Genomic DNA, 22,622 nt, shown 5'->3' with positions numbered 1-22,622 from the left:
TTTGCAGATGATCAATGCATCTTGACAATAGATGCATTCATGCACAAAATCTCCAGTTAGCGGAGAACCATAGAACTGCATGTGGATTAGCGGCCCATGCTTTAAACAAACATGTACAACCGAAACCCTGTAGGGGTGTCCTGAGCGATGACCTAGGTGAGGTGAGGCAGTGTATATTAAGATGCAGTTTACAAAGCTAGGTCACTTAAATAGAAGAAAAAGGAACAACAGGTATAACTCATCATTATCATTTACATGATGCTTTTTAAAACAGGATAATGATGCTTTTTAAAACAGGATCTACAAAGCATGCTTCACAGGCAAAAGAAATAGATCATGATTGTCTTGGTGATTATTAATGATTATTTTCATTATGATTAATGTACTTTTTTGTTAATTAATTGATTACCAAAATTATAATTGGTTAATTGATTAATCATTTCAGCTCTTATAATAATAATCATTGCATTTATATAGTGCTTTTCTAGACACCCAAAGCACTTCACATTGAAGGGGGTAACTCACTTCAACTGCCACTAATGTGTAGCACCCAGCTGGGTGATGCATGGCAGCCATTTTGCGCCAGAACGCTCACCGTACATCAGCTTGAGGTGGAGAGGGAGGAATCATTGAGCCAATTACATGGGGGGATGATTAGATGGTCAGATGGACAGAGCCAGGTTGGGAATTTTGCCAGGACACTGAGGAACCCCCTACTCTTTGCAATAAGTACCATGGGATATTTAATGACCACAGTGAGTCAGGACCTTGGTTTAACGTCTCAGCCGAAGGATGGTATCTCCTACAGCACAGTGTCCCCGTCGCTGCACTGGGGCATTGGGATTTGATATTTATTTGTATTAGGGCCAGAGGGAAGACTGCCCCCTACTGGCCCCGCCACACTACTTCTAGCAGCAACTCAAGTTTTCCTGGGAGGTCTTCCATCCAAGTACTAGCCAAGCCCATACCTGCTTAGCTTTTGTCATTTGGCAGAGCCAGCATACATTTGTGAAAAAGGCCCAACAATGCCTGTATTTCCTGAGGAGGCTGAGGAGCACCTGTCTATCCCCAAAATTCTCACCAACTTCTACCACTGCACCATGGAGAGCATCCTGACCAGCTGCATCTCAGTGTGGTATGGCAACTGCACATCAGCAGACCAGAAAGCGCTGCAGCGGGTCGCCAGGGCGGCCCAGCATATCACCAGTACCCAGCTCCCAGCCATAAAAGACATTTATCACAAATGCTGCCTTCGAAGGGGTCGCAGCATCAGCAGAGATCCCACACACCCCAACCATGGACTGTTCTCCCCCCTGCACTACAGGAGTCCCAGTGCCCTCACTACCAGGCTCAAAAACAGCTTCTTTCCCCAAGCTGTTGCCCACCTGAACCTGGCTACCCACCGAATGTCTGTGGTTATTTTAAAATATTTTGTACTCGTGCTCTTTTTTAACTTATTTTTAGCTTTTCGTCTTCATCTGTGTATATCTTATACTATGTTTGCTGTGTTTGTCTATGTCTGTCTTGAACTGTTTGGTGAAGCCGCAGCCCTTAATTCATTTTTAACCTGTGCCTGCCCTGCACATTGTTTTTAATGACAGTAAATTGAATTGAATTGAATGTTGGTATGGCAGCCATACTGTCATAATAATTACAGTTGCTTCTCTGTTTTAGCTACAGCATATTACTTTGCGTGATGCTTTATTGATCCCTGTAGGAAGATCCTCGTGTGGTTCCACTCCTTCACAGGGAGGTCAGGGCACAGCAATAAAGTACACTTGGAACTGATAGGGATGCCTTGTCTTGTTGTTGAACACTTTAGTAGGGCTGATGGCTTCCAAAAAGGGCTTAAACTTAAGTTCTCCAACTGAAGGACTGGACATGTGCTTAATGGAGTTTCAATTCTCGTGTCCACAAGGGTTTGAAAGTCTTACTTTTAAGAGGAAATGTGGGACAGCCCTGCCTAACACCTCTTAACCCGACTCATACTTGATAAAGATTATTAACTTCAGCTGTACCTGTACAAAGCTGGCAACCCATAATGTGGGATTTTTTCAAATAACACAAAAATATGTACAAATATGATTTCACAGAATGGGAGTAAATCATATAGTATGAACAGTTTAAAATTTTTACATTATATTCACAACATAAGGGTACAGGTATACATTTATGATATTATTGTAATTTATAAAGATTTACAAAATTATGAACTAGCTTAGTAATTAAGGCTTTTTAATTTTTTGATATCAGAAGATTTTCCTTGGTTTTTTTTGTGTTTTTTTTTTTTTTTTTGTCATTTCTGAAGAGTTGATAATCCCATGAAAAAGTACCTGTACCCGGACAAGATGGTTATAAAGATTTACACTCAAGTTGTGTGCCATTGAATAATTTAGTATCCAAAATGGGGTTTTGGTATATTTATTTTAATTAACCCTTTTTAAAGGTACAATTTGTGATTGATTGTCACACTTCTGTCGTTGTTTCGGTCACACTTCCATTATTAATTACTTTGTAATTATTATTTACATTATTTACAGTATTATTAATTTTAATTTTAATCCTAGCCGGTACCTCTACTGAAGTCCACATAATGTATATTCACCCTGATCCACTGGCCGAAGTGTGAGTCTTTACATGTCATTAGTAAGTCTATTTAGCTATCAATTAACTCTCTTCCCAAAAGCTAATTGGCCCTATTTCATGCCACAGAAAAACTCCCCCTCTTGTCAACATTTAGAAAAATGGATAGCATATCAGATGAGTCTATGAATAACGATGAGTCTCATACGTATAGTTTCTAGCTATAGTTTTTGACAAATATAAATTGAGAACTGTAACCACCAAATTCCCATATCCCAATGATCCACTGGTGTATTATGTCTCCGTCACAATTCCAAAAGCATCAAGACCCTTACTTGTCTTTCTTTTTCCTAAATTCATATCATGAAATAGACATTGGACACAGGAAGAACAGGGCAGCGTTGTGATGATGAACTAACCATCAGCGGCTGCCGCCACGGTTGCTAGGTAACCAACCTCTGCTATTCTGTTTTGGGATGTTCCGTAATATCAAGCTCGTCCCGTTATCCCCCCATCACAGGTACAATGAAAAGCCCAGTCCCTTCTGGAATAAAAACGCCAGGGGCAAAACTCGAGCTGTATTTTTTTCTGTTGTTTGATAATCAGCTACAGTAACCCACTCTGCTCTCCTCTGTTTGCTGTAAATATGGAATAACAGCTCTCTGTTTGTTAGTGTGTGCGTGTATGCGCTCAAGCACATATACTTGCTTTGTATGTGTGTTTCATTCTGAATGTTTTCTGCCTGGCTGTGTGTAATATTGGATATGAATGAGTTGCACCCTCAGAGGACACGGCATCAGCCCCCAGCTGTCCGTCTGTGTTGGGAATGAAATTAAAATCATTTCATAGGTTACTTGGTCAGAAATAAACAAGCACCTCGTGTATATAGTGTCACTGCAACACTGCGGTCTGCCAATTTTGGGGGTGTGGGACGAAGCGCCAGTGTCATTTTTGGGCATAAAATGGGTCACTTGAGCTAAATATAGGTTGGCTAATGTATTATTTTTTTTTACACAAGCAGCTTAGGGCCTTGAGTTATGAAATATTGTAACCTGTGGAAGAATTCCTTTTACAAGAAGGGCTTGTTTGCTACAGGATTAAGAATTGTACTGTTGAAACTGCAGTATCCAGAATACTGCTGATGTAATGGAAAGTAAACATAAGGAAATGTTTTGGGTTTTTTTTCATCCTATTATTTCCAACCGAAAGAAAATGTTGAATAGGTCTCTAGTCATTGTGTGTGTTCAGTGAGTGGTGCTCTTTCTCCCCTCATTTTGCCAATTTTAAAAAGCAATAGATAGATAGATGGATAATTTTAATAGCCACACGACCAAGGCCGGTGGAATTTGTTTTTGGTACACTCTACACCCTGCAGCACAATACATACATGGACAACAACAGACACTCCACATCACGAACAATACAGTTACACAATAACGGAAATAAACATATCAGGCCTAACAGGTGAATGGTGGTATTTATGCCAATGGTGTGTGAGGAGGGGGACTACAGGGAGGAATTCAGAGTCCTGATGGCTAGGGGGAAAAAACTGCTTGCGAAGCGTTTAGTCTTAGTTGACAGTGACCTGTAGCGCCTCCCTGAGGGAAGGAGCTGGAAGAGGTGGTGAGCAGGATGTGAGGGGTCAGAGGTGATCTTCCCTGCTCGCTTTACAGTCCGGTTAGAATGCAGAGATTCAACTGAGGGGAGTGGGTTGCCTATGATTTTGGATGCCTTGTTGACAATCCGCTGCAGTTTTTTCCGTGTTTGATTTTCCGTGCCGCCGTACTATACTGTAATAGAAGATGTTATGATGGACTCGATAACGGCTGAGTAAAACAGAACGAGCAGTTGATGTTTGGTCCGGTATTTTTTAAGCTGCCTAAGAAAGTAAAGTCGCTGTTGGGCTTTTGCGATGATGTGTTCAGTGTTAGTTTTCCACTTCAGGTTATTGCTGATGCATGTTCCAAGGAATTTAAAAGAGTCGGTGGTGGTGACGGGGTCTCTGTTCATTTGAATGGGTGTTTTAGGATTCAGTGTGCATCGGAGGTCAATAATGACTTCTTGGGTTTTGGCTGTATTAAGCAGAAGATTGTCGTTTGCACACCAAGTGACAGCCTGGTCTACTTCAGTGCGGTACCGGGTTTCATCATTGTTGGAGATGTAGAAAATATGAAATGTAGAAAATATTATAGATAACATCAGTATCTCACTGCACCACTTTTGCCCACAGAATAACATCAGTTCACTGGGGCAAGAACTCAAAAATGTGTTCAGTGGGAATGCTGCTCAGGTTGATTTCTCTCTTCTTCTTTTTTTTTTGTGGATTTTTCCCCCTTTTTCTCCCCAATTGTACCTGTCCAATTACCCCATTCTCCCGAGCTGTCCCGGTTGCACGTGCCTCCTCCGATACAGGTGGAGTCACCGGCTGCTTCTTTTCACCTGACAGTGAGGAGTTTCGCCAGGGGGACGTAGCACGTGGGAGGATCACGCTATTCCCCCCAGTTCCCCGCCCCCCCGAACAGGTGCCCCGACCAACCAGAGAAGGCGCTATTGCAGCGACCAGAACACATACCCACATCTTGCTTCCCGACCACAGTCACGACCAATTGTTTCTGTAGGGGCGTCTGACCAACCCGAAGGTAACACGGGGATTTGAACTGGTGATTCCCGTGTTGGTAGGCAACGGTATAGACCGCTAACGCTACCCGGACACGCCCCACTCATGTTGATTTCAAGGCAACCCACTGTTTTGTTGTTTGTAGATGGTGGACCTCCGCTCCAAGTAGCCCATTCAGTCCCACCCCACAGATAAATAGATTGAGTTCTTGTGATTTTCTAGGCCACTACATTAAGCAAAATTTATTGTCGTGTTCATGACACCATCACAAGACGATCCTGGCTTTGCGGCAAAGGACATTGTCCTGTTAAAAAAAAAAAATCCGTTTATGGATTAGATTCATTTGCAGTTGCTCATGTAGCAGACAGTGTTATCCAAGATATCTTACAACAAGAGTCTGCAATTAGGCGATAGATTCATGCGTCAACCTCCAGGCATCTTGGAGCACTAAGCAGTAATCATATTATGGCCAATAATGCATCTCGTGTCAAGTTCAATTAGTCTAAATCTTCAGAAGGTAGATCATCTACAGCTGTGCGAGAAATAATAGGACATTCAAACTAGAAATTGGTTTGACATCGCCCTAAATCGATATAACAGTCATGCTTGGAGACCATCTAATTATAACCAATGTTAGAGCTTGAACGGTGTCATCAGTCCAAAGGCTTATTTTAATATGTGGTTGTATCGTTTTGGCAACCTTCAATTTCAAAAGGTTCATTATTTACATCAACCTTCAGTTACATCATTTGATGGACCGGCCATGAGTGAGATATCCATCTGAAGCCCTGCTCTATTCGCACCAGCACCAAATGTCAAACCAGGCTGAAATTTTTCATCGTTGGTTGTCAGATAAAAGCAGGAGGGTATAATGGAAATGAATGAGGAGCCATTTTCATGACATGCCACGGCTCTATGGTGGAAAAACTGTATGTGCAAAAAACCCAGCAGCTTTGCAGAAGTGGTTCTGTCAAACCAGTGCACCGGGCACCCGCCATACCTCATTTAAAGGCACCTTTTTATTTTCTTGCCCTGTTCTCCTTCACATACACAGTCCCTATTTCAAATGTCCCAAGTGTCTCATCTGTCTTGTCTCCTTCATCCACACTGACAGAAGCGATTTAACAGGCAAACTCAGGAAGGAGTCAAAGCGTGCCCTTGGAGTCACCTTTTCAGGCATTTTCAAGGGACGAGTAGCCATGCCTGTCATTGAGTTATGGGCAAGGAATAACAGTTTGCAAAAAAGTTTTTTTTTCAGCCTTTCTCAAAGTCGGATAAATGCTATGTTGAAACAAAATGCAGCTTCTACTGGAGTTTGTACATTCAGACCCCCCCCCCTTTTTCTCCCCAATTGCATTTGGCCAATTACCCTATTTTCCAAGGCGTCCTGGTCGCTGCTCCTACCCCTCTGCTGATCCAGGGGAGGGCTGCAGACTACCACGTGTCTCCTCCGATACATGTGGGGTCGCCAGCCGCTTCTTTTCACCTGACAGTGAGGAGTTTTGGCACGGGGACGTAGCACGTGGGAGGATCACGCTATTCCCCCCAGTTCCCCCTCCCCCCCGAACAGGCGCTCGACCGACCAGAGGAGGCGCTAGTGCAGCGACCAGGACACATACCCACATCCGGCTTCCCACCCACAGACACTGCCAATTGTGTCTGTAGGGACGCCCAACCAAGCCAAGGTAACACAGGGATTCGAACTGGCGATCCCAGTGTTGGTAGGCAATAGAATAGACCGCTACGCTACCCAGACGCCTGTATATTCAGACTTGAATACAAAGTTAAGTTTTTTCCAGTCTAGTACCCTACAAAAGCAAGTACACTGTCATAATTCCTCTGCCAAAAGTCAGAGGACAAAGTTAATTGAAGAGAGAAGTGACTTTTCTGACTTGACAACTCTCGTTTTAGCCAACTCTCATTTTAGCTAAGTCCTCTCCAGAGCGGGGGTAAAAGCAAGGCTGGGTTGGCTACAGCTATTGCTGCAATGTCAGTGGGCAGCTTGCTGTGAAAGCTTTTTTTATATGCTTTTCAGAGGTGTGTGCACGCTCCATTTTCCATCCTTGTGTATGCCTGCTTGTATGCATGTATTGAGGTCACTGAATCTGAATGACAGTGATAGCCCACCTTGTACATACGCAATTACCAGAGACAATCTGGTAGCATGGGACTCTTTCTGTCAGTGTATCTCCATGGGAGACAGCCAACATCGATGGTGATGGGAGACCATAAATATTCATGTCGTCACCATGAAAAGGGTAAAAAAACAAAAAAAAACAAGTATAAGAACACGCTGCCAAAATTTAAACCTATAACAAACACAGTGGTAACAAGAATTATAGTGGGATGCTCAGTTTCACTGTATGTCTTGTTACAGTGTTCGTTAAATAGACTGATTGTAAATGCACAGGACATTTCTAATCATGCCCCCAGGGTATATTTGATTTTCAATTAAGTTCTCACAAAAGATATTTGGAACGTCACGCGAAGCATTAAAGCTGTGTCAAATGTTAATTTAGGGGGATTTAATTGGCCCCCAAAATCATTAAATTAATTGATCAATTGTCTGTCAGATGCAATAACATTTTTTTTAACCTTAAGGCAAAGTACTCGTTTAACGTATGACTACATTTCCTCTTGAATGGGATTTGAAACAATATGTAACTATAGGTACGCCAGTTAGAGTTCTGTCTCTCGATAACGTCAAACAATGTAACGCTCAGGTGATTGAATGGTCACTGTATTTATCTGTAGCTATATATTTTCTTAAAGATGACGAGGTTTGGATTAGATATGTTTTTACAGCTGAAAGTAGTAGTAGTAGTAATAGTAGTAGTATTTGCTTTCTTTTGCATATTGCATATTGCAGTAGTATAAAGTGCTTGCATATTACAGCATCAGAGCCAGTTAAGGTGCATCATTTGTGCATTAACATTATAACATTTATGTATTAGTTGATATTTGCATTCCAACTTTACCCTCCTCTCTAAACGCTGAATGACATACTTGAGATTTTGTAAGTACCATCTGGGCTGCCATGGCTTAATGAGATGGAGGCAGTCTGATATTGACTCCTCTGGGAGTGTTGCTGGATGACATAAAAAAGGCTGGTGCAGAGTTGGCTCTTGGGCCGTGCAGACATGGACACTGATACCGGGCAAATGCAGCGCCGTGGTACACCAGATCTACAAATGGAAAGCAAGAGTGAAACACAATATTAACAGCAATGCAGGGAACTGGAAGGCTGCAGCAGCGGTCTTCTAGAAAAGCGCACATTAATATTTCATGAAACAGTGTTATGATGCATCTTTGCAATAGGTTCGACACTGCCTTAAGAAGACCCGTCACTGAGTCTCATAACATGCAGTTATGTTGCATTTTAAATATAAATATCACCCACTGGCCTATGTGCTATTTGAAATGTAAGCACTTATACATAATTCTGGACGGCGTGGCTTTTGTCTCCCATTTTCTGGATCACATTAAAGCTGTTATAGGCTAGGCAGGCTTCCACTAAAGGGAAACAAATTGCTTGTGGTATCAATATTCTGGGTTGGCGGGCAGAGCCTGAGCTGAGCCCCAAAACTGGCAGCAGTGCATGGCTGAGGACACACACACACACACACACACACACACACACACACACACACACACACACACACACACACACACACACACATACACACACACACACACACACACACACACACACAGCGTGCACAGGGAGGAGGATTGAGAGGCTATAAATACACAGGGTAATGAAAGTGTGGTGTCACTGTCATCCTTGTGCTCAGGGACAAAGCGACTGTGACTACAGGCAACATTTTCACATTTTGGAACACAGACACACACACACACACACACACACACACACACACACACACACACACACACACACACACACACACACACACACACACACACACACTCCATGCAGATGGGATGCGTTACAGGCTCAGGTCACCGAATTAATAGTGCAGTCAAATCTTGAAATAGTTGTAAATCCAGTTTGAAAATAAGCAAATTGCTTATTTAATTTGATTCCATTCTCAGAAATGTCAGCATGTTTGTCAGGGTTTATTGTTTGTGTATCTCAAGGAGATAATCAAATACAAGTAGCAAAGCAGATGTTGTAGAACAGCGAAAGAGCGATGGGATGAGATAAAAAGCACAGAGGCAATGAAACATGTTGCTGAAAGAGAAATTAAATGGTAACGTTCACCATAAAACATGCAATAATTAGTCCTATATCTGGATTAAATTGATCTGGTGAGCCAAAATAAAACTGATCATATTGCCCAGTTCCTTAGTTCGCTCTTAACGGACTTGGTAAATGGTCTTACTCGGCGGATGGATGCGGGTGACTAATCCCAGCTGTGTTTGGCTCAGTTGTGCGTCTGGGTTGTTAAAATGATTCTGGCCCCAGGCTGGGAAAGTGTTACCTCGCCATTTAGTGTTTGTCTGATGAGATGATTGGGGCAGTTTTCTGTTAATGCCATATGGTCACCTATGCGTACGTGTCTCATGCCAAACAATACATTTTTGAAGCATGAGAGCTGGCATATAAGAGACCTGACTCCAGATAAAAGCCACGAGAGGCCCTCATGCATCCGAACCCCGCTGGTCCTATTGGACATTTCCAGAATGATCCTGGCAGCTCTGTTTACTGGCAGATAACATTTGTTCAGTCTCTCGTTCAGTTTGCACAGGGTCTGTTGTCAGCTGAAGAATGTGACACTTTTTTTCCCCCCTTTTTCTCCCCAATTGTATCCGGCTAATTACCCCACTCTTCCGAGCCGTCCCGGTTGCTGCTCCACCCCCTCCGCCGATCCGGGGAGGGCTGCAGACTACCGCGTGCCTCCTCCGATACATGTGGAGTCGCCAGCCACTTCTTTTCACCTGACAGTGAGGAGTTTTGCCAGGGAGACGTAGAGCGTGGGAGGATCACACTATTCCCCCCAGTTCCCCCTCCCCCCTGAACGGGCACCCCGAGCGACCAGGGGAGGCGCTGGTGCAGCAACCAGGACACATACCCACATCCGGCTTCCCACCCGCAGACACAGCCGGAGGTAACATGCCGGAGGTAACATTGGGATTCGAACCTGCGATCCCCGTGTTGGTAGGCAACGGAATAGACCGCTAACGCCACCCGGACGCCAGAATGTGACACATCTTTAATTTCATACTCGCTGTATTTTTTCCCAAACAGGGTTTCTTTGATTACATTGCCGGTGTTGTTTTTTTAATTGCGTGCCCCGTTATTGTGGAAATGGGTGAGGGAATTGAGTCTGCAGCCCTAATAGTAATCAATTTGTGTGTAGCCGGCCTAAATCAATACTTAGTGGCAGAGTGTCAAGTCAATGATATTGAAAGGTTTCCTGCTGCCTGTGACTTTATAGGTATCAGCCGCCTGTTTGACCACTAATGGCACCAACAGAGCAGAGAAAGAGAGGCGGGCCCCTGCATTGTTTGTGTCGCGTGTTCATCCATCGTGCACGTGAGGACGCACATACACACCGTGAGCACGGGGGCGACGTATTACCACATTGTTTGAGTTGATCAATCAGGGCAGGAATTAAAGCACATAATTTCATCTGATCAATTTTACTCCATTGGAAAATGCTTAAGCTCACGTCCATCCGGGCCCGTGTGTTCACTAGAGGTCATCCTAAATCAGTGCAGACACTTTAATCGAAGTGGAGTTTGTTTTGTTTTTGCATTTAATTGATACGTGTAAATGAATGAAACAGGCAGCTTCTCCACTTTGCTGGGTTTGATCGACTAACAGACAGTCTACTCTCAGCAGTCGAGCTGTAGCAAAATATCAGCTGCTTCAAAGGGATCATTTGGTTCCAGGGGTTTTCGTGTCCTACTTACATAGTCAAAAAACCTGTGGATACCTTTTTTTTTTTTTTAATGTCTGTGCGTGCAGTTTGAAGGAAGGCTGAGCGGTGTGTTTAGCCCAGCTTTGCCCCATTGCTGGATGTCTACCGGGATCATTAGCGGCTCCTCTCAACAGAAGGGAAGCGCACCGTCTCTGAAGCCGCTCGTTTGTACTTTTTACTCATTCCCCCAGCGTTGGCCATTTCTCTTGACCGCCGTTTGCACAAGCACGTGCAAAATCGTAAAATTTAGACGACTCTTTTAGCTATTTTTTCGTAGCGTGTCTTCTTCTGCGACGGAAGAAGGCCGATATGTGTGCGTAACACATGCACAAACACATTGCGCCTCCTCGTTCCTTGTTAAGGTGGCTTATTCTAGGACTCTGGTGACAGTGCGTGCCCATCATTTGGACACTAATATGTTTTGACAGTGCTCATTGCCCAAAAAAGCACAAAGTATATATATATATATATATATATATATATATATATATACACTACCGTTCAAAAGTTTGGGATCACCCAAACAATTTTGTGTTTTCCATGAAAAGTCACACTTATTCACCACCATATGTTGTGAAATGAATAGAAAATAGAGTCAAGACATTGACAAGGTTAAAAATAATGATTTGTATTTGAAATAAGATTTTTTTACATCAAACTTTGCTTTCGTCAAAGAATCCTCCATTTGCAGCAATTACAGCATTGCAGACCTTTGGCATTCTAGCTGTTAATTTGTTGAGGTAATCTGGAGAAATTGCACCCCACGCTTCCGGAAGCAGCTCCCACAAGTTGGATTGGTTGGATGGGCACTTCTTTGAGCAGATTGAGTTTCTGGAGCATCACATTTGTGGGGTCAATTAAACGCTCAAAATGGCCAGAAAAAGAGAACTTTCATCTGAAACTCGACAGTCTATTCTTGTTCTTAGAAATGAAGGCTATTCCATGCGAGAAATTGCTAAGAAATTGAAGATTTCCTACCCCGGTGTGTACTACTCCCTTCAGAGGACAGCACAAACAGGCTCTAACCAGAGTAGAAAAAGAAGTGGGAGGCCGCGTTGCACAACTGAGCAAGAAGATAAGTACATTGGAGTCTCTAGTTTGAGAAACAGACGCCTCACAGGTCCCCAACTGGCATCTTCATTAAATAGTACCTGTTAGAGCCTGTTTGTGCTGTCCTCTGAAGGGAGTAGTACACACCGGTGTAGGAAATCTTCAATTTCTTAGCAATTTCTCGCATGGAATAGCCTTCATTTCTAAGAACAAGAATAGACTGTCGAGTTTCAGATGAAAGTTCCCCTTTTCTGGCCATTTTGAGCGTTTAATTGACCCCACAAATGTGATGCTCCAGAAACTCAATCTGCTCAAAGAAGTGCCCATCCAACCAATCCAACTTGTGGGAGCTGCTTCTGGAAGCGTGGGGTGCAATTTCTCCAGATTACCTCAACAAATTAACAGCTAGAATGCCAAAGGTCTGCAATGCTGTAATTGCTGCAAATGGAGGATTCTTTGACGAAAGCAAAGTTTGATGTAAAAAAAATCTTATTTCAAATACAAATCATTATTTCTAACCTTGTCAATGTCTTGACTCTATTTTCTATTCATTTCACAACATATGGTGGTGAATAAGTGTGACTTTTCATGGAAAACACGAAATTGTTTGGGTGATCCCAAACTTTTGAACGGTAGTGTATATATATATATATATATATATATATATATATATATATATATATATATATATATATATATATATATATATAAAAAGAAAAGGTTGGTGTGTGTCTCCCGAGAGGGCACTTTTGATTCCCCGTATCCCCTTGCCAGCTTACTTCATGCCTCACATTGCTCTCAATGGCGTGAAACTCCTTCTGGAGATGTAAGAATATCAACGTGCATGCTTGAGCCTGTCTGTGCACGTGCTCTTTCAATTAGTCCACGAGTGGCTTCTTCTTTTTTTTTTTGTGCGCACACGTACGTGCGTACGTCTGTGTGTATTCGAGTGCTCGTGCGTGTGTGCAGAAGAGCAGCACATGGCATGACATTTGAGCGCGCAAGTATTCCTTCATTTTCCTTTTATTGTTGCTTGCGTTTGTTTATTTATTTTGTCTTCTTTTAAACCTGATTTTTGTGTGTGTGTGTGTGTATTCATGAGCTTTTTCTTTGCTGCTGTCTGAACTAGCTACATCTGAGGACCGGTGCAGCCGCAGCGCATCATCCAGATGAAAGGGATGGAAGCTTGTTTATACACACGGCACACTTAAATTCTATGAGCTTGTTATTGTACTGTTGCTTAGCTTTGGGAGGCTAATTGAAATTTGAGCTCAATACAGGTCGAATGCACATGAGTGTGTGTGTGTGTGTGTGTGTGGGAGTTTGTGTATGACCAACTACCAGACAGAGAGAGGGACCTATTTTTGAAGTGTGAAACTCGTTTGTTCCCTGCTGGTTTCCTTTCGACTAAAGAAGCAGAAGTGGATTTCTAAGACTTATTCCATATCTGGAAATTCATAGTCGCTAAACATTTCAAAGTGTTGTTGTGGCCACTGCTCCAGTCTCTGCTACTTCGTTACTGCTTGCTCTTCTTTTTCTTTTTTTTCCTGCTGAAGACATCTGTCTCTATATCGTGCTCGTCCCTCTGACAGAAGGGCAGTCGAGTCCCAAGGAAGGAGAAAGTATGTGTGTGTGTGTGTGTGTGTGTGTGTGTGTGTGTGTGTGTGTGTGTGTGTGTGTGTATGTGTGTGAGTGATCGCCTTCCAATGTGGAGCGTCAGAGATTGAACATAACCTACAAAGAGAGGCACAAAAAAACAAAAATAACAACAAACAAAAAAAACAGGAGTCTAAAATCACTTAAGTGTCCCTGGCGGTCCCGGCTCGCCGCAAACCGAAGCCGGCGCCGGCGTATCCATGACGACGCCAAGATGGGATCCGCTCTCTCTCAGCCGTTGACTCCTCTCAAGTCAGCGCTGAGTGCTGAGGGAGGAAGCGGAGATAAGGAGGGATTGAATTCAATTTGCTTGTGAGCGACCGCCTGACTCTGGCGTGAATGGAATAAGTAGGCTACGCTATAAGCTACACTAGAGTGGCGCGCCGAAAAGAGGGGAGAGGCTTGAGTATTAATGCTGTCATGGTTAAGGTCCTTCTCTCTCCCCAGAGGTTTGAAGATAATTAAGATGCACTGTGTTGCCCGCTTTAATGAGCTTAAGAGTGCCCCATAGATGTGTTAATTTGGTTCCCTGCATTTTTTTTGGTCACTTTTTTTCTTCTCTTTAATAAGAGTCTTTAGGAAAAATGGGGATTTTATGTCTTAAGTGATGTCTTTTTTTCTGGAAAGTGGAGCAAAAAAAAAAAAAATCCATTGACCGAGCACTGTAAACGTTTAAGGTCTTGCCAGTTTGCTGTCGCTGTCATGTTCGAAAAGAAAAATCCAGGGGCTGCTGCGTTTACTTACATCGATTATTGTCAAAACACAAATGGCACCTGACTGCCCGGTGCTGATGAGACTGAAAACGTGCCTCAGGCTGCAATGAGGCCGATGCGCTGAGCGCCTCCTGCACACCTGTATGAGTGAATTTAATGCAGCCTGCTTTGTTGATAAGGATTTATATTGTTATCTGTGGAAAAAGGGAACAGGTGTGTTTTGTCACAGGTTTTCTGTCCTGCTCACTTTGATCTGACTCCCCAAAACAATAGCAATTTCCATCTGTGTCCCATTAGTCAGACAGAAACATCGCAGACACACATGCTTTCCCAGCTGCTTTCACTTTCTTTTTTTACTTAGACAAAAAGAGGGGAGCTGTCTCTCTCTATCCATCTAACAGTCAAATGTTGTATATCGGCAGCAAGTGTAAGCCCTACACCAAGTTTGCCTCCCATCACAAATTAATAGTCCATGGGCCAGACGATATTTCGGTACACTCAAGGTGGCAAAACTTACTTATAATTTTTGAAAGGATCCATGTCTGTAGATGATATTTTGGTATGATAACCATTCCTGAGTGGCAGCTGTATCACAGTTATCAGCTCATGAAGTTAACCACCCGCTAAACTAAATTGCATTTTAGACGCTGGTGCATATCCTGGTTTAGCCTCATGGTCAGGACATTTTTCAATGTTCTATAATATTGTCTTTGGTATCATTTTAAAGGGGACCTTCTTAGCTTTCATTCAAGCCCTGTTGTTGATATTTCTCACAAATATAGAGGTCACTTGAGCTCTTCAACCCGTCAATAACACACATCTTTCTGCCATTTTCGCCTAAACTATATACTTTCTTTTAGCCCTGTGGCATCTAGGAATATCAGGGACACAAAACACAAAAACTGGAATACTCACAGGACTGTAAAGATTCAGAAAATGTATAATATACCCATACTATTTCATTGTGTGAGGTGATTGTGAGCCTTAAATGAGAACTAGACCAAAGCCAGTTAGGTCACAAACTGGTCTCTATACATTTGTTTAAATACACAATCAAAATACATGATAAAAAGGAATACCATAGTGAGGTAATGAACTATTTTAATATTTTAAACAACATTGACATTTACATATACTTAGTCAATGATACATGTAATCCCATATCATTAGTGGGTATATGTAATGGTAATGGGTAGGGTAATGGGTATATGTGAATATGGTTACATTATTGTTATCAAGCTCTGGGTAACCAAGTCCAGAATCAACATCCTGTGCATCAATAGACTACTACCACAGTAATACCATCAGAATCATCACACTGTCATTCATCAAACTGCTCGTTTCTCTCATCATCTGACTCCCCAAGTTCAAAGTCCAGTTCTGGACCATCCTGCTGTTTTTGGTTACTGCAGGTCTGTAACCTGCACATGTCTGTGCATGGAAGTCCATTTGACAGGCATATGCAGCTTGGCATTTTGCATGAATGCACACACTTGCATGTTAGCATTTCCAAGACCACATCTGGTGCAGGTAAATGGCCAGCTTGCCTTCATCGTCTGTCCATCCATACTCAGTAGGGCTTGGCACCACAGGGTTAGCCTGCAGACAGCACTTCCATATTGCTGCCTGATAGTTGGCTCGTTGAACATGCATAAAGAGACAGTCTCTACATGGTGGCAGCTGGCTGGACTCAACCTCTCCGCTTTTGGTGCAGAAGAGCTGGTAACGCAGTTTGTTCACCTCAGCAGTGCTGCTATTAGCAACATACATCCGACAGGTGAACTGCTCAATTTTCTGGAACAGCTCATCACTCACATTCCATGTCTGTCCCAGTTGACTAAAAGTCTCTTGGCAGGAAGTGTGCTTTCTCACTATCTTCAGGGCATTCAGCTTCCCTCGACCAGCGAATGCACTGACAGTGTCGCAGCCTGTTAAGGCATGTAAGCCAATTAGGCTGTCACAGATGCTGTCTCCAAGTGAACTTGCCAGTTTGGTGATGTCGACAAACCGTGTGCGGTTCTGAGTCCCACACTTCTGGTAGATGGGACAGGTGATGTCCTTCTGGAAGCCAAGACAAAGCACCATGACATCAGTGTCCTCAGCTGTGATGATAACTGACTTTGAGCCCGCATTTGCTGCATGCAATGCATGCAGGAGCATACGGATGTCAGCTTCTTCTTGTGTGGAGTGCAGTTCTGCTGCTTCCTCACACCCATCTTCTGTCAACTTGTAGCAGGTTTCCTCACAGGTCATGTACAACACCTTGCCATGCAGCATAGCTCTGTATCGTGGGAGTTTCCACTCTTCCACCAGAAACTTGATGAGACTGGTCTTGTTGGAGGAACTGCACAGAAATTTTCTCCACTGCTGGACGTGGTGTCCCCCTGCAAGATTCTTGTACTGGAGAGTGATGTCTCCACCCCGGTTCAGTCGTTCAGCATCTTTGATCGAAGTCTGGTGATAGACATCAAAAACAACATCAATCCTCCCACTCTGTGCTCCCTCATGGAGGACCTGGGTCAACGCTGACTCTGCCACCTGTGCAAAGGTTTTGTTGTTGCCATTCATTTTTTGGACCAGGCTCATCCCATCAATGATGGAAGTAGATGGGATTGGGATGTCTTCTGCAGGAGATACATTCTTTTCAAGCTCTCTGGCAAGTGCAGCCTTGTTTGTTTTTCGTAAGGACCCATCAGCATTTGCCAGTGCCCATGGTAGTGGGCCCAATGGGTAGGCAAGGACATCCTTCAGATTCACCTTCCTGCTTTCAGCCACCAGGATCATGTGACTGAAAAGGTTTCTATCTGCCTTCAGAACCACATCCTGTGCTTTCTTTCCATGAGCTTGTTTTGTGCTGACATTGGAGAATGTTTTCAGACTTTGCTTGGTCATCTTGTCGTGGAATTTCACAGGTGGTGGGTCTGCATCTAACCTTGTTTGCTGGAATGCTTGGTAGGCCTCTTCTCCTTTCTCAAGAGCGCTCAAGAGATCTATGGTCACATCAGGTGGAGCCATGTTGCCAGTGGAGAGGCTAACCAAATCAATCTCATCAGGGGACATAGGATTGAGCCAGTTATTCTCCATAAGGTCCATGAGAGACTGGACATCTGCTTCATCTCTCTTGATCCTTGGACTCTGTAGATCTGGATGAGACCATTTGCACCTGCCTTGACCTGTCAGGTCTCTCAGCTGTCTGAGGTACATGCTTCTATACTCAGCTGTGAGATAATATTTGGTCACAGCTCCTGGCTTCAAGCTGAATCCCTTTGTCCCTCCAGCTGTTTGGGTGTCTTTGTTCACCGTTTCTTCTATAGCTTGGTCAACAGGGATTCGGCCAAAGGGATTGGTGGAGCCCAGTTGGACTGAGAAGCCTCCTTCCATGAATTCTGTGTACACATCTGGGTGTGTGATGGGCAGCTCAGACATCTGGGCGTAGTAGTAGGGGAGGTAGCGTGCATAATTCATCCTGTCATAAGCAAAGCACCATGGGATCATTGCTCGAATGCTAGCCAAGTGTAGCATCCAGTCTCCCTCTCTGGATGCTCGGATGAGCCCCAACAAGATTTCAACCATGTCCAAATAGGACATCCAGAAGTTTGAGAGGCTGCCGTTTCCACCTCTAAGGAACTCACGGTAGACTTCAAATAGATCCATGATGCGTGTACAAGAGCTGTTCTCGAGGACCTCCTTCAAAGCATGTTGTGAGACTTCTTTCCCAAGGCTGTCAATGGTCTTCAGTGTCTCATTCAGGTGAACCATGTCATTCCTGTGAGTTTCTTCCAACCAGGACAGGAAACCATTCAAGGTCAGTCGCATGAGAGCCTCATACAGGAGCTTGTGTAGTCGCACTGCCCTGTTGTACTTGCGGCCATCCATAACACCAGCAATTGAGCCTTCGGCAATCATGCCAGACTCAATGCAGAGGTCTTTGAGTCCAGCATCTTGGAAACGCTTTCCTATTATTGCCAGCAGTGTGCAGATGGTGTGGAATACCCCAAGCCTAACGATGACATCATGGAACTTGTCATGGTGTTTCCATGTGATCTCGACAGCCTTCGCATACAGGGCTTGGTCAAAGACACAGGCAATCTTCCTCAGGCCTAAGCACTGCATGATGCTCAGTGACTGGTTAAGCACCTCGTTGACAGTAGACATTTGTGTCGCTGGAGCATTGATGGTAGGCAGATAGCCTATATTGTCGGGGATGACCGTCATCTCTCCTCGAGTCAGGATGTTGAAGCCTGTCCAGCTGCTGACTGACTGTTCTTCTTGTTGTGACATGCGTGCTAGGACCCAAAGAAGGTTTCTCTCTCTGGCAAGCTTAGTATTGGCTGCAGTATCGGCATCTGACTTTTTGCTTTGTGGTGGCCCTACCCGTTGTCCAGCATTGTAAGTTGGTAACATTGGTGGGGGTCCATCAATGCTTCTCTTCTTTGTTTTGGGAACAGTGGGCATGGGTTGGACAGGAAGTGGGTTGACTGGCTTTGCTTGCACAGCAATCCCATTGACTCTGTGAGATGTTCCCTCACCACTGACAGTTTCTTCAAGACGGTCGATATTGTCCCAGGCTAAAGTTGTGAATATGCCAGGATGGATGTTAGCTGGAAGGGCAATGCCACTCCCTGATGATGAGAGTTTCTGGAGACACAGGGCAGTGTTGATCTCTTCCATCTGTGAATAGGACACACTGTGACCAAGTCGGTTGAGGATGTTTATCAACTCTACATTTCCTGTCAACGATTTGACACTGAATGGTAGAACAATGTGCTTGGAAGGCTTGGTATTTCCACATGTCACTGCATATACTATGTCATGGCCAAATGACTGCAGAAGGCACTGCACTCTCTGGGATGCATGATCAGGATCATTTGAGCCTGTGAGTAGAGAGTACAGGAAGATAATGAGCGACTCTGGAATGGTAGGACATTCTGCTTCTGGTCTGACTTCAGGCGGCCAGGTTTGAGGAACATCTTGACTTTTAATGTCTGCTCTCAATTTGATGGCTGCTTTGGCTATAACATCTTGTGCACTGACACTTTTCAGGGTCTGCAGCTCCCTTTTGAGAGACTGATTTTCTTTGGCAAGTTCCCTCATGGACAAGTTATCGGGATAGAGGAGGAATTTTCCTTTCTCATCAGGGAATATCTGCAAGGCTCCTGCAAACTCACTCTCCAGGTTTCGCCTTATGTGCTTCTTGGTTGATTCCTTGACTTGGGCAATGCCTTGGGAGTTCATTGAAGCTACCAGTCTAGAAGAGAGATCAGTCATTGTCATCACTTGAGGATTGCCAAAAAGCTCCATCCTGATGAAGAGGAACAGCTCATTGTATGCCTTATTCACAGCAGCTTCATACTGGGCTGCAGCATCATCATCTTCATTGCTGGCAACCTCTCCTTTGGAAACCTGTTCTTTGGTGTAAAGTCTATAGCATGACCTGTGGTAGTGCCCTTCAGCTGCTACAAGGTCTCTACTCACGATGGCAAGGATTCTGCTGTCCCTTTTCTTTGTGGCTGCACTCCTGATCTTTGCATCAGCTCGCAGTTCTCGACACTGCACCAGTACTTCTCTTGTATTCTGTCTCTTGGAATATTTGCTGTTTTTCTGACAAAATATGCACTCTGCATCATAAGTCCTAGATGTACTTGGAGCATGTCGAGCTACTCTCTTAGATTGTTTCTCTTCAGCAGAGACACAACTTTTCTTTTCTTTTGCAAGGAGGCCATCAAGAATTTGCTTCATAGTGAAGATACTGTGACACTTTCTGTGGTAGTAGATTGCTGGAATCTGTCCCTCAGGAATGTCTTTTGCCAGTTTCAAAACTGGTGCATGATTTCGTATCTGAGCTGCCCTGAGCAGAGTTCTCCATGAGTCGACACTTTGTAGTGAAACCAGCTTATCTGTATCATCAGAACAGTGGATAATGCACTCCACCCGTGGGCGCTTTGGTATTGGGTAAAAACTTGCTTGTTCACCAGTGGCCATATTCAGTCAGTTTTCACCTGCCACATACAAACAAATACATGTAACTTAAGTGTATGACCACTACTAAAACAAAGTTTACTTTGCTTCACCAGCGTCATATTACCATTATTTATCTTACATAGCCACAAATAGATACATTACCTAGTTGCTATGCAACAGCTGTATTTTGTCCACATGAGGCCGCTAAAATCAACACAAGATGAAAGTTCCTCGTAGCCACTTTAACTAATCATATTAACATATACATTAAAAGAACATGCTAACATTATGGGAAATTAGCTTACAATCTTCTCCAGAGTGAGACAAGAAGATAGATACCAGTTTCCTCTATATGTGTTTAGTAGAAAGCTATCTGGCTGCACGTTAGCCTAGCTTAGCACAATGAATGGAAGTACACAGTACTGTTTATCCTTGGTTGTTGGCCAACTAAGAACTGTCCCAGAGTTTAAGCTAGGCTAATCAGTACCAGGGGTGTTGAAATGCTATATTTGTAAAAATCTGGGCAAATACACAATCGTGAGAGGCACAGAAACAGGTTTCCTGAAAGAAAAATGAAATAGCTGCTCATTTGGAAAGGTTATCATGTATTATTTTACTTCTGTTAGTGTACCAAATAAAATGGCACCAGTGAAGTGGTGTCACCTTGGGTGATATCGATATCTGGTCTGACCCATGGACTAACTGGCTTTGGTCTAGTTAGTTTCTTAGTAATAATGCCCTTCTAATTTAAGGTTCACAATCACCTCACACAATGAAATAGTATGGGTATATTATACATTTCCTGAATCTTTACAGTCCTGTGAGTATTCCAGTTTTTGTGTTTTGTGTCCCTGATTTTCCTAGATGCCACAGGGCTAAAAGAAAGTATATAGTTTAGGCGAACATTGCAGAAAGATGTGTGTTATTGACGGGTTGAAGAGCTCAAGTGACCTCTATATTTGTGAGAAATATCCACAACAGGGCTTGAATGAAAGCTAAGAAGGTCCCCTTTAAAATGATACCAAAGACAATATTATAGAACATTGAAAAATGTCCTGACCATGAGGCTAAACCAGGATATGCACCAGCGTCTAAAATGCAATTTAGTTTAGCGGGTGGTTAACTTCATGAGCTGATAACTGTGATACAGCTGCCACTCAGGAATGGTTATCATACCAAAATATCATCTACAGACATGGATCCTTTCAAAAATTATAAGTAAGTTTTGCCACCTTGAGTGTACCGAAATAGGAAATTTTGGGCTCTGCCCCATGGACTATAATAGAAAATGTGAAAATGATGCAGCCAGCCTATTTAGAAATGCAGGCAGAAGCATTGTGAGTGGCTCGTCTAGTGCGGTGATTGGGTTAGCCTGCATACTGGACTGAAACACAAGCTGTTTATATGAAAGCAGGGGAAGAGAGCTTGTGGAATAAAAATCCAATAATAAAAATGTACACCCCTCCCCACCCACCCACCCCACCCTACCCTGGGAATAAACAGTGGACAATTTCCTCAGTTTCCATGTTAAATTCAGCTTTGGCCCATCAACCCCAAACTACCACCACCAAACTTATCATCTATGGATCAGGCTCCCTCCCCCTCGGGCTCGCCGTCTCAAATGATCCCCTTCTCATCACTGTCAGCTTGGCTGCCTGATGCATGCAGGCAGTACACTTAGCAGAGGACCCAAGAGAATTACTTTCACCACAGCCTTCACTGACCCTCTTATACCAGCAAAATACACAACAGTGTGGGAATTTTCCCTTCCCACCAGATAGTCTCTGGACAACAACGGACAGCAGCTGTGATCGTGTGTTAATGCTTGAGCCTCCGGGTTGTTTGTTTCCCCAAAGAGAGTCCAATAGTAACAGGATCTACACAACTATTCTCATAAAATCCCCATTAAATTCCCTAGAAAAACCCCCAAAACTAATATGGCCATTTCAGTCCTTCACAGCCTTGATAAGAATTTTCAAATGTCTCGATTAGATTGCCGTAAGCTTTCAAATGGGTCCACACGTACCAAAAGTTAGTTGTCCTAAAGATCTGGGTTTGATTTCAAGCTTTTTAGAGTGGCTGACTTAACAGAAAATTACTTTCCCAGCCAAAAAAAAAAAATCTTTCTAATCCTCTGCTGGTCTGTATATGTAGGTC

General features: G+C 43.5%; 1 protein-coding gene across 1 annotated transcript in view; it reads left to right on the top strand.

Annotated features, from left to right (window-relative positions):
- Positions 1-22,622, top strand: part of oxct1a (3-oxoacid CoA transferase 1a) — a 123,238-nt gene that overhangs the window by 39,960 nt on the left and 60,656 nt on the right. The gene's annotated exons all lie outside the window — the stretch shown is intronic.

Source organism: Lampris incognitus, chromosome 1, assembly GCF_029633865.1.
Source record: "Lampris incognitus isolate fLamInc1 chromosome 1, fLamInc1.hap2, whole genome shotgun sequence".
NCBI lineage: Eukaryota > Metazoa > Chordata > Actinopteri > Lampriformes > Lampridae > Lampris > Lampris incognitus.
This window is presented reverse-complemented; position numbering and strand designations above follow the sequence as displayed.